The sequence below is a fragment of the Cebus imitator genome, unplaced genomic scaffold (genome assembly GCF_001604975.1).
Source record: "Cebus imitator isolate Cc_AM_T3 unplaced genomic scaffold, Cebus_imitator-1.0 Scaffold45, whole genome shotgun sequence".
Taxonomy (NCBI): Eukaryota; Metazoa; Chordata; class Mammalia; order Primates; family Cebidae; genus Cebus; species Cebus imitator.
This window is the reverse complement of record NW_016107360.1, coordinates 1,596,641-1,607,612: the sequence shown is the minus strand read 5'-3', so window position 1 is coordinate 1,607,612 and position 10,972 is coordinate 1,596,641. Positions and strand designations below refer to the sequence as shown.

General features: G+C 37.0%; 1 long non-coding RNA gene across 1 annotated transcript in view; it reads left to right on the top strand.

Annotated features, from left to right (window-relative positions):
* The window catches only part of LOC108303159, a 22,150-nt gene that overhangs the window by 10,317 nt on the left and 861 nt on the right, over positions 1-10,972 (top strand). The gene's annotated exons all lie outside the window — the stretch shown is intronic.

Genomic DNA, 10,972 nt, shown 5'->3' with positions numbered 1-10,972 from the left:
TGAGATGGAGTCTTTCTGTCACCCAGGCTGGAGTGCAGTGGTGTGATCTTGGCTCACTGCAACCTCCGCCTCCTGGGTTCAAGCAATTCTCATGCCTCAGCCTCCTGAATAGTTGGGATTACAGGCATGTTGCCACCATGCCTGGTAATTTTTGCATTTTTACTGGGAACACTAGATTCAACATAAATTGTAAGTTTCACTATTAGAAATGAGAAATCGAGAGTTGTGTATTAATCTGTTCTCACACTGCTTTAAAGAATACTACCCAAGATTTGGGTCATTACAAAGGAAAGAGAGTTTAACTGACTCATAGTTCTGCAGACTTACCAGGAAGCATGGCTGGGAGGCCTCAGAAAACTAACAGTCATGGCAGAAGGCAAAGGGGAAACTGGTACTTTCTTCACAAGGTGATAAGTGGAAGTGTGAGCATGACCGAGGAAGTGCCACCCTTTAAAAATCAGCTCTCCTGAGAACTCGCTCATTACCATGAGAACAGCATGGGGGAAACTGCCTTCAAGATTCAGTCACCTCCTGCCTAGTCCCTCTCCTGACATGTAGGGATTACAATTTTAGATGAGATTTGGGTGGCAAACCAAATCAAATAGAAAGATTAGCAGTAACTCTTGATAACCTGGTATGTTGCAAGCATTGTTTCTTAATGATGTAAATATCTGAGGAGAATTTGTTCCCAGACCCCAGTAGATGCCTGAAACTTTGAATAGTACCATCGGTATGTATGTATAGGGGAAAACATAGTACATGTGCTTTCCCCTATACATACATACCTATGATAAAGTTTAATTTAGGAGTCAGGCACAGTAAGAAATTAACAACAATAAGAGTAATAATAACAATATATTGTAATAAAAGTTACATGAATGTGGTCTCTCTCCCCCTTTCTCTCAAAAAAATTCTTACTGTATTCTACTCACCTATTTTCAGATGGTGTCCTGGGTAGCTGAAAACTGGAAGGCAAACCAGTGGATACAGGGACTGCTATACTGAAAATATGCAAAATAGAGAAGATTTCATTGAAGAAGTCTGCTGTTTCTGGAATGGGAAATTAAGGTAGGAATTTAGAAAAAGACAAACATTCTGAATTTCAATGCCATGTGACAGATTGATGAGGGAGAAGCTGGAACCAGGGTTTGAATGACTAATGAGTTTTCTAGTTTCTAGTACTGGTTCTGTTTTGAAGAGAAAAGAGACATTATTAGATTATTCTCTTTTCATCTGTAAAACAAATATGTCAGAAGAAATTTGTAGGCATTCTCCACTCCAGAATTTTATGATTTTAGTATTGTAACTTGCATCATTATTTTAATAATGAGAATATAATTTTCTAAAAGAATTGTTAAATATATTTCAGTTGTCCTATGGATAAAAATTGAAGCTCTCATATTCTACAACATCATTGATACTTTTATAACTGGAACAGTTATCTACTGTGACTTTTTTTTTTTTTTTTTTTTTAGATGGAATCTCGCTCTTGTTGCCCAGGCTGGAATGCAATGGCATGATCTCGGCTCACTGCAACCTGCGCCTCCTGGGTTCAAGCGATTTTCTGGCCTCAGCCTCCCAAGTAGCTGGGATTACAGGTGCCTACCACCACACCCAGCTAATTACTGTGATTCTTGCTAGGATCAGTAGCCTTCTACAAATATCAACATCAGTTTCCATGAAAGGCACAGAGCTGACATAAGTATACGGACTGCACCTCCACATTAGGCTACCAAGAGAAACTTCCAAGTTGCCTTCTTGTTACCTGTGCCCCAAAGGTGAACACTGTAAACTGCTACAGCATGCAATTTAGGTGAGCATTCGGGTAACAACAGTGCCACTGATGAAAAAGATAATGACTTTTCATTGTCTGCAATCTTTCATCTGGGCGAACCTAAAGGGACTTTTTAATAAGGTTAAAAATCTATTCTGAAATGCAGTCAATTCTATGATTAGAAATTATACAGACTTTTTTTTAAATTGAGATAAAATTCACATACCATAAAATTCACCCTTTAAATGTACAGTTCAAAGGTGTACGTAACATTTCTAAATCAGATCATTTTAAATAGGTCTGGCTCACAGTAGCCACTTCATAAATATTAGGCTCCTTTCATTACATCAATACATTTTGAGCTTGAGATAAATGAAATGACACAGGAGACATCTGGAATGGTTTTGTTTGGCCACGACCCCCGTGGTATGCTGAAGTCCTCTCAAGAGAGTCAGCTGTCTGTATCACTTCCCAATTCTGTGTTGACTGAGGCCACATAAGTAGCTTGAAATGCGCCATGATGGGAATATTTATATCATGGAAACTGACAAATGCTACAAAATCAGAGCATTCTTATTGTTTGAGAGCTGGTTATTAAACTTACCAGCACATCACTGCTAGTATATATCATTTTTTTTAAGAATACAATTTATTATTATTCAGGGCCACATTTGCAACCTCATCTCTTTGTCATGACAAACAAATCCTCCTCAACTGGAAAGAGGAAACTCCAACTGGATAAATATTATATTCGTAACTAGTACATTAATCCTATATTACTTTTGGGGGGATAGTTTTGAAGAAACTTTTATTGCAAAAAACACATAATATGGAATTTACTGTCTTAACCATTTTTAAGTGTCCAGTTCAGTAGTGTGAAGTGTGACTTGTTAATTTTTTTGTCACCCATAGCATGGTTTGTACTATACATGATGGGCTTCCTCGTGAAATGTCTGAATGAGTTTTGAAATTTTGTTTGTCACGAGGTAGTTAAATTTTATTCTGGTCAGGCTCATGCTCTCACAACTAGTTTTGGCTGATTTATTTCTAGCAAGTCTTTCAGAATCTCTTGTGAATAATTTTATATTAAAATGACCAGCTTTAGGGAATTTGGTAGTGGGCATCCTGGACCTCCTTCCAAGAACACTGCAGTTTTGTGATGTAGCTTGCATGACCCCTGCTATCTCTCTGATTGTCAGGTCTAAATTCCAGATTCCTAGGAAAGTACTGGGATTCACTAAGCTTGGGCCCAGAAGACACAGCTGCATTGTTATTATGCTAACTCCTATAGTGATAGTTTTAAAGGACATGCGGGTAGGGGCAGGGTTCAGGACCTGTTACTTCATGTTGGAGAGATGCTGGGCAGTTAAAGCGTCCAGTGTCAAGTAGGAATGGTTTTCGTATCAGATGATAATAAATGATGACTTTAAAGAAAACATTTAATCAAAATAGTTGGTATTTAATTGGGACTATTTAGAATATTGCAGCACAACGTAGATAAAATTGGCATACATTTTCTGTAATCTTAAAAAGAGAAATAATGGAGTTAATTAACATAATTCATTTGGGACTGTATCTGGTTAAAATTTTAGTTCTACAATTATACAACTGAATTGTATAACTAAAGTTGCATAATCCTTGGACTTAGGAACTGTTCTGCCTGACAGTTTCTGGTATGATTTAAGCATAAACACATGTACTCTCAGAGTGTACAAATGAGAAAGGAGGTTTCAGAAAATCTGTACCCCATTTAATGCAGACAGCGATAGAAACAGTTGAAGTAAATAATTTCTAGGCTCTCAGCAGTTTACAATGAGGTCTGATCTTCTCCCAGCTTATGTGTCACCAGAAGGCATTTAGAGTATAGAAGACAGCAGATCAATTATGATGTGGAGATTTGAAATGTGAATTGCCTCTATCATTTTTACAGTATTCATTAACTGTATGATCTTGGAGATTTTATTTGAAATTACCTGAGCCTCAATTTCCTGTCCATAAAACACAATAATATCTATTTGACACTGTTGTTTTGAAAATTAAATGATGCATGTGAATATCTTTGCTATGCTGTTTGCATAAAGTAATATAAATTAAAAGTAATTGCAAAAACCACAATTACCTTTTTACCAAGCTAATATTAAATACTCAGTTTTCAGTTAGAGGTTGTCTTCCTCCTGTTTAACCAACCACTTACACATATGTAATGTCACTTCCTCAACTGTTTTTGGCATGTACTCACTATGTTTCAGCTACTGTGCTAGTTTATTGGAATACCAAGATCTATCTAAAATGATCCCTATTCTCAAGTGGCTAAACACATAACTCTTTGTACTGAATGTGAGTGGTTGTCATCAGGGCTTATCTTATAAAGCCATACCTGAAAAGCACTAACAATTGAAATACCAAGCTTTTGTACACGACCTTCACATTCAGTGGGCTATAGATTATGCAATCCTTACAGTGAAAAGTGTATCAAATAGTAGTACTGACAGATGGCCTCCCCTGGAAGGATATTTCTGGAAGAGGATTCTTTGCGGCACTTAGGTTGGGTAAGCTTATCTCCATTCCTGACTGTGCATCTTCTATATAACATACTCAGATTTTAGTTTATCAGAAAACATACTCAATCCCTTTTAAAATCCAGATTTATTTATGTTTATGACTCCAAATTCATCCATTGAAGTGGACACTGATATGCCACCAGAACTCCTTAGCAAGCTTCAAAGACTTATTTCTCCACCTGCTTGGAGTGCCACAAAATACCACAGACTGGGTAGCTGAAAACAATAGAGATTTGTTCTCTCTGAGTTCTGGAGGCTGGAAGTCCAAAATCAAGTTGCTGGGAGGGCCATGCTGTCTCAAAAACCTTTAGTTGAGAATCTTTCCCTGCCTTTTCCAGCTTCTAGTAGCCCAGGTGGTCCTTCACTGTGGCATCATCAACCCCAATCTCCACCTCTGTCTTCACATAATGTTCTTTCTTCTGTGTCTCTGTTTCCTTGTCTGTGTATAAATGTTCCCCTTTTATAAAGACACTAGTCATACTGGATTAGCACCTTCCCCCGGTTCAGTACAGCCTTATCTAAATACGTTTGCAAAGGCTGTCTTTCCAAATTAGGTTGCATTCACAGGTACCAGGACTGAGTACCTGAATGTATCTTTTGGAAGGACAGGATTTAATTCATGATATCCTGATCATTCATCTATAGTATTCTTATTAACAAGACGTTCCTATGGCACTTTCAATAATGGTTCAGGAAAAGTTAGTTTTGTATAATCACATTCTCCTTATTGAATATATAGTCAAGAGAGACAGCAGTGGGCTGGCTCATGGCTTATAAAATATCTCAGAAAATAATAGCCTTAACTGAACTCACTAAGCAGAGTACAAGAAGAATATGTTTTCTGTTCTAAGCACCAAGAACATATCTTGAACCCTTTGCAATTTTGCATCTCACTCAAGAGTGTGAATCTACTGATTTTTGTTTTTTTGAAAGGATATTTGGGAAGAATGTAAATGCCCTTATTGTGACTAAATGTTATAAGGCACATTCTGGAGTTATTTCGTAGTGTGGTCCTTTGAACTATGGCATACAAATACAAGTGGTAATGCCAGGAGGCTACCCCCACAAAGTGACATTTGGTATTATGGAAGATGAGTTGAAGCTATCCTACCAGCCACAGCAGAAGCTTCCCCTATAAGGGTCACAGGAGCCTCTTGCATCTTGTCCCCCATCTCAGACAATGTACCAACTGTGCCTTCGGGGAATCTGTTGGCAAGGAAGCCTGTGAAATCTGCTCCCAATGCTGCAATGTGATCTTTCTTCTTTTCTCTCTCTTTTTTCCTACAAAAAGTGGCAATGAAGACAGCTATTGAGGGAGGAAATGACATAAACCATTGCAAGTGAAAATAAATTTAATGAACCAGACACGCTGATCTGGACCCCAATGGATAGTATTGTGTTAGATGAGGATTTATACTCATAAATAGTTATATGTTTTGGTTTTATGTTGTTTTGTATTCTGTCTTTTAGAGCCTATGGTATCATCCTCTATATTTCATAAAAATAACTCAACTATAAAAACTGAATAAGAGGCATAAAGGAAGAACTTCTAAATCTGAAATCTCCTAGGATATAATAAAATGTACTGAGCCTTGAAATTCCGAGCTAAATAGGAATTATTGTTTATGATTTTTGTCATGGCTTAAGTGGTCATTAATAGTGACAGACAAGGCAAGAGCTTAATCTTTAATCGTGCTGTATGGTTGTTTGTGAAACTTAAAACAGCTTCTGATATGTTAAGAGAATATGTGCATTCTGGACTGGGAGTTGATGTATGAATTAACAACATTGGACTATAATGTAGTGTGAATTACTTTTTAACTAAGAAAAGAGACATTTTAAGAGAAATAACTGTCTCTTGATATGTGAATACTTAGTTTGAGCCCCATTTTAATACCTCAAGTGTGAAAGAATAAAAACCATGTGGATTACATCTTCCTTCAAATATCCAAGTCAAGAAAATAAAGAGAATTTGTGCTTGACAAAATGATTGAATGTATTTCAAGTTAGTAACACAAATTTTGGCTGATTTAGCTATTTCAAATGGATTTCATGCTTCTATTTGTGGGGTTTGTTTTCTGTCACTTATACTGTAAAACAATTACCAATTTTAGAAGCACTACAAGTATCATTTTATGATACCTAAGTGAACTGAAATGTCTCCTTCCATTCCATTCTTTCCAATGCTATGCACAACAAAACTAAAAGAAATGGGTATAGTTTATTCAAAGTACTAAGGGTGTAGGGTGTTTTAACCAGTATTTTTATCCCTATTAATTTATAAATTCCTTATCTGCATCCAAGACCACTTGTATTAAGTAAATATATTTGCAGTCCTTCCCTGATAATTCTACTCCAGATTTAGATGCTTTTCTCAAGTTAAATCTGTGCTTGGAACCATTTTTTTCTTCATGTCCTTCTTTGGTTTTCTAGTTTGAAAAGCACTTTATTATTCAAATACTTCCTAAAATATGACTTCCTCCAATAAAGTTTTTAAAAGCTATTTAGATGACACTTTTATGGGTAATATAAAGATAGCATTCAACTATATAAGAGTTTAAAATTTGCCAGAAGGAGGCATGTGGTTCATTCCTTCAAAACTATTCATCCATAATCTTGGAAGCTATAAAGCAATCTAACAAATAATACTACCTTTTTAGCTGTTCAACCATTATTTTAATAAACTCTCAGATCCTGACAGTAACAGATTTGGGTAGAGAACAGTATTGTGGCCAAAGACAACAAATATTTAGATCCATAAATTTGGTTATTAATAAGTTTTTGGGACCACATCAGCAACATAGATATGCCAGGTGTGAGGACCCTGGCATGTCAGCATCTTTTGAATGCTTGGTTATGGAGGATCAGAAAAATCCTTTCCTGAGAATGGCCGAGAATGTTTAATCAATCATAGGACAGCCTGTTATGAAGTCCAAAGGCATAGCTAACCTAGGGTAATGTGAAATAGTTGTGCCTATTGTCTCTCTAGAACCCAGAGATTAAAAAACAAAAAAACAAAAAAAAAATGGGAAATCAGACAAATGTATTTCATTTAATGTAACTATTAGTTCTAAGGAATGACACATATATTTCTATGTTTAAGTGATAGGGATTTCTGCAAAAGATTTATGAATTGTTAATCATATTCCAACCCTTATATATACATATTTTGTTTAGAAATAAACTCTGGTCTGGATCTACCAGGCAATGTTCTACTTTTCTAAATAAGAGTTTAAGCTAATTTAATTGTTTCCTACATTAAAAAAAACAAACAAACAAACATAAAGAATAAATAAAAGTCCTCTCACATTAATTGGCTCAATTTAGTCTCTGATGAAATGCCATTCTAAACCTTACTTTGTAGAATGTTAGTATTTTTATGGTTAACATAGAAATATTCATTAATTTTCTCTCTAGGGAATCAAAATATATTTTATTCAGCTGATAATAAAAGTGGAAGTTGAAATACAAAGAGTTATGGCATTTATTAAAATGTCAGGCTTATTACTAATTATTCTTCACAGTATTTATAGCTGATAAATTTTCTAATATTTAAACTTAATAATAAACTTTCAAGTCCTTGATTCAGCTACTGGTTCTACCAACTACTTGCTGAATGCTCTAAGCCCAGGCACCCAGTCTAGCCTTAGAAAAAGTTTTCTAACATCTTTACTTTCACAGAACACCTAGTTTCCTGAGGTATAAAATATGGGTAATAATAGAAATATTTGCATAATGGTATTGCTATGAGAAGTATAAAATGGTTATGAAATAGTTTAGAAAAATTTTTTTTTTTTTGGAGACAAACCTTGCTTTGTTGCCTAGGCTGGAGTGCAGTGGCATGATCTCGGCTCACTGCAACCTCTACATCCCTGGCTCAAGCAATTTTCATGCGCCAGCCTCCCAAGTAGCTGGGATTACAGGTGTGCGCCACCATGCATGGCTAATTTTTGTTCTTTCAGTGGAGATTGGATTTTCCCATGTTGGCCAGGCTGGTCTCGAACTCCTGACCCGAAGTGATCCACCCACTCGGTCTCCCAAAGTGCTGGGATTACAGGCATGAGCCACCGTGCCTGGCTATGAATTTTTAAAGAGAATGTTAACAGTTATTAATAATTTTAAAAGAATTAGGTTACTAATCATTTCAGTGTGATCAATCTGTTTCTGAACTACTTATTGTCCGCATGAGATTTACTATATTGGATGAGCTAATACTTTCCATATTTAAATTTAGTAAGATCTAATCAAGCACAGCTTCTAACAAAAATAGTCATTGCTATTTATCTCTTATAAAAATAACCATTAGTTACCAGATAAATGGTTTTCTTTTTATTCATCCTCGCATCACTTGTATGTGCAAAACCTTAAGGAGTCCAAGTTTTGGCTGTAAGTTAAATTTTTTTCCACCTGGATTCCAACTAGGAACTCACTTCAGGGTAATCAGAAAATGAAGTTAGCTGCTCAGAGAGCACCAACCAGAAGAAGAGAGCAGAGGGACTGAGAGCACAGATGAGCGAGGAGGTTGGTCCCGCACAGGATGTCTCAGGCATTTCTAAGTAGTGAGACAACACTGGAGCAATACCTAATATTTTAACATATGGGCCTTGCACCTTGGATTAGGAGGAAGTCCAGGAGAAAGCCTCTCCAGGTGATTGGTGTGTGTGCACTGGGGTGAGGATCAGGCTGGCTCTAAGTTCCTGTTGCTGCTTGCCTCGCCCTTTTCCACCATCTCCCCCAAATGCTGCCGCTGATCCTTCAGATTCACCGCCCCCCCAGGGTACTTCTCCCTTTGTGGGGAATGGAGAGAAACTCCATTCACTTCTCATGACCAGTGTGCTCCAAGGAGAAATCCCATAGTCGGACTGGGCCCTCCGCTGCAGTCCTTTCCCTGTCAGGGTAGGCGAGAATGCTGGATGGGGATGGTAGGAAGGACCGTTATGGGGTGTGGGTGGGACTCCCACTGCTCCTGGACCCACTGCTCGCTCTAGTTTACAAGTCTGCTTCAAAAGACTCTCCGTCTTTATGGCCAGATGTTTTTGTTTCATTTAGATTTTTGTTTGTTGTTTCCTTGAGGCTCTCTGTTGTCTCTTTGCATCCTGTCTGCCAGACAGGCCCATAGATGTCAGTCCTGTTAATAATGACCTCCTAATCCAATTCATTTACTATGTAAGCAGTAACAGATTTAGACACATTTTTGTATATAACAAGGGCCCGTATTCAGAATGTGATCATTGAATCCCAATTTATCCCCAACTGTGACTGACGCTGCACCAAACACGCAGAAGCAAATCGTGAACTTGGATGACACAAGGAAGGGACTCCAGGCTAGACTGGAACCAAGGCTCTGGTTATAGTCGTCCCAAATTCCTTAGAGCAAATTCTAAATAATATCCCACAAACCCATTGTAAGTTGTATTTTCTTATTTACACCTAAATAATTGTTTAAATCAAATATGTAGTAAACTTTGTGTATCCTGCACTCCTATAACATGCTTTACCATTGTCAATCCTTCAGTGTCTTAACAAAGTTGAACAGCCCACCTCGTTTTTTTTTTTTTTTTTGGCAAAGAATCTCGCACTCAGACTGAGCAGAATCACCCCAGTGTTGATTTAAGAAAGCTTCCTTTGCCTGGTTGACTTCATCTGATGCCAGAATAGGAAGAAAATACAAGTACTGTTGAAAATAACATGGTTGTATTAAAATTTACAGATAGTATAATGTGTACCAATGAGCATTAAGATGTCATTAACGGACAATAGAATGTTGTAGGACAACTTGATAAACTTTGCTTATTTACACCTAAATAATTGGAAGTTGACATCATTGGAAGAAAAAAGTATTTGGAGCCATCATCAGAACGAAGCTTTTTAGCCTGTAGGACAAATCTAATGACATAAAAAGCACGATAAGAGATTGGAAGCTCTCTACTAGAGGTGTTTCTTCTTAGATCACATTTTTTCACATTCCTGTTTTATTTTCCTAGGATTCTGTAATCTTATATATTTTGTTGTACTTTAATTTTTAATGCTGCTGTTAGTGGCCACAAACATAAGATCAAACAAAAAGTATTTTCTTCCCCTCCAGGTAACTTATACTTGAGATTAGCCTGACATATGCAAAAGGGAAAAGTAGAGGTAAAGATTTATAAAGGACATAGCTAATTAAAACCAATAAAAATATTGGAGTCAAATCAGATGTCCTGAGGATAAATATAATTTCGAGTATGTGTTAGACAATGTGCATACTTGCACGACTCCACTCTCCCTGACCCCCAGCAATTCCAGCTAGATCTCCAGCTCCAGGATGACTTTACATCCTTTATGTCCGTTTTAATTAGCTATGTCCAGATCTAGCCTGGAATTCCTGGGGGTCAGGGAGAGTGGAGTCTTCTTGCTATGTTTTGTAACACTAGTAAAAGGCTATTGGAATTGTGGCTTCTAAGTAGATCTAAGAATCAATGCAGGAGGCTTTGTGTGCTGGATACTAGGTGTATTATCTTTGATGCAACATTTAACTTTCAACTACCTCCATTTCCTCTTAAAGTGAAAAAATTGTGCTGGATAGGCTCTAATGCATCCCAGCTCTACCGTGATTCATACTAGAAGAAAGAAATGCGCTTCTTTTTTTTTTTTTTTT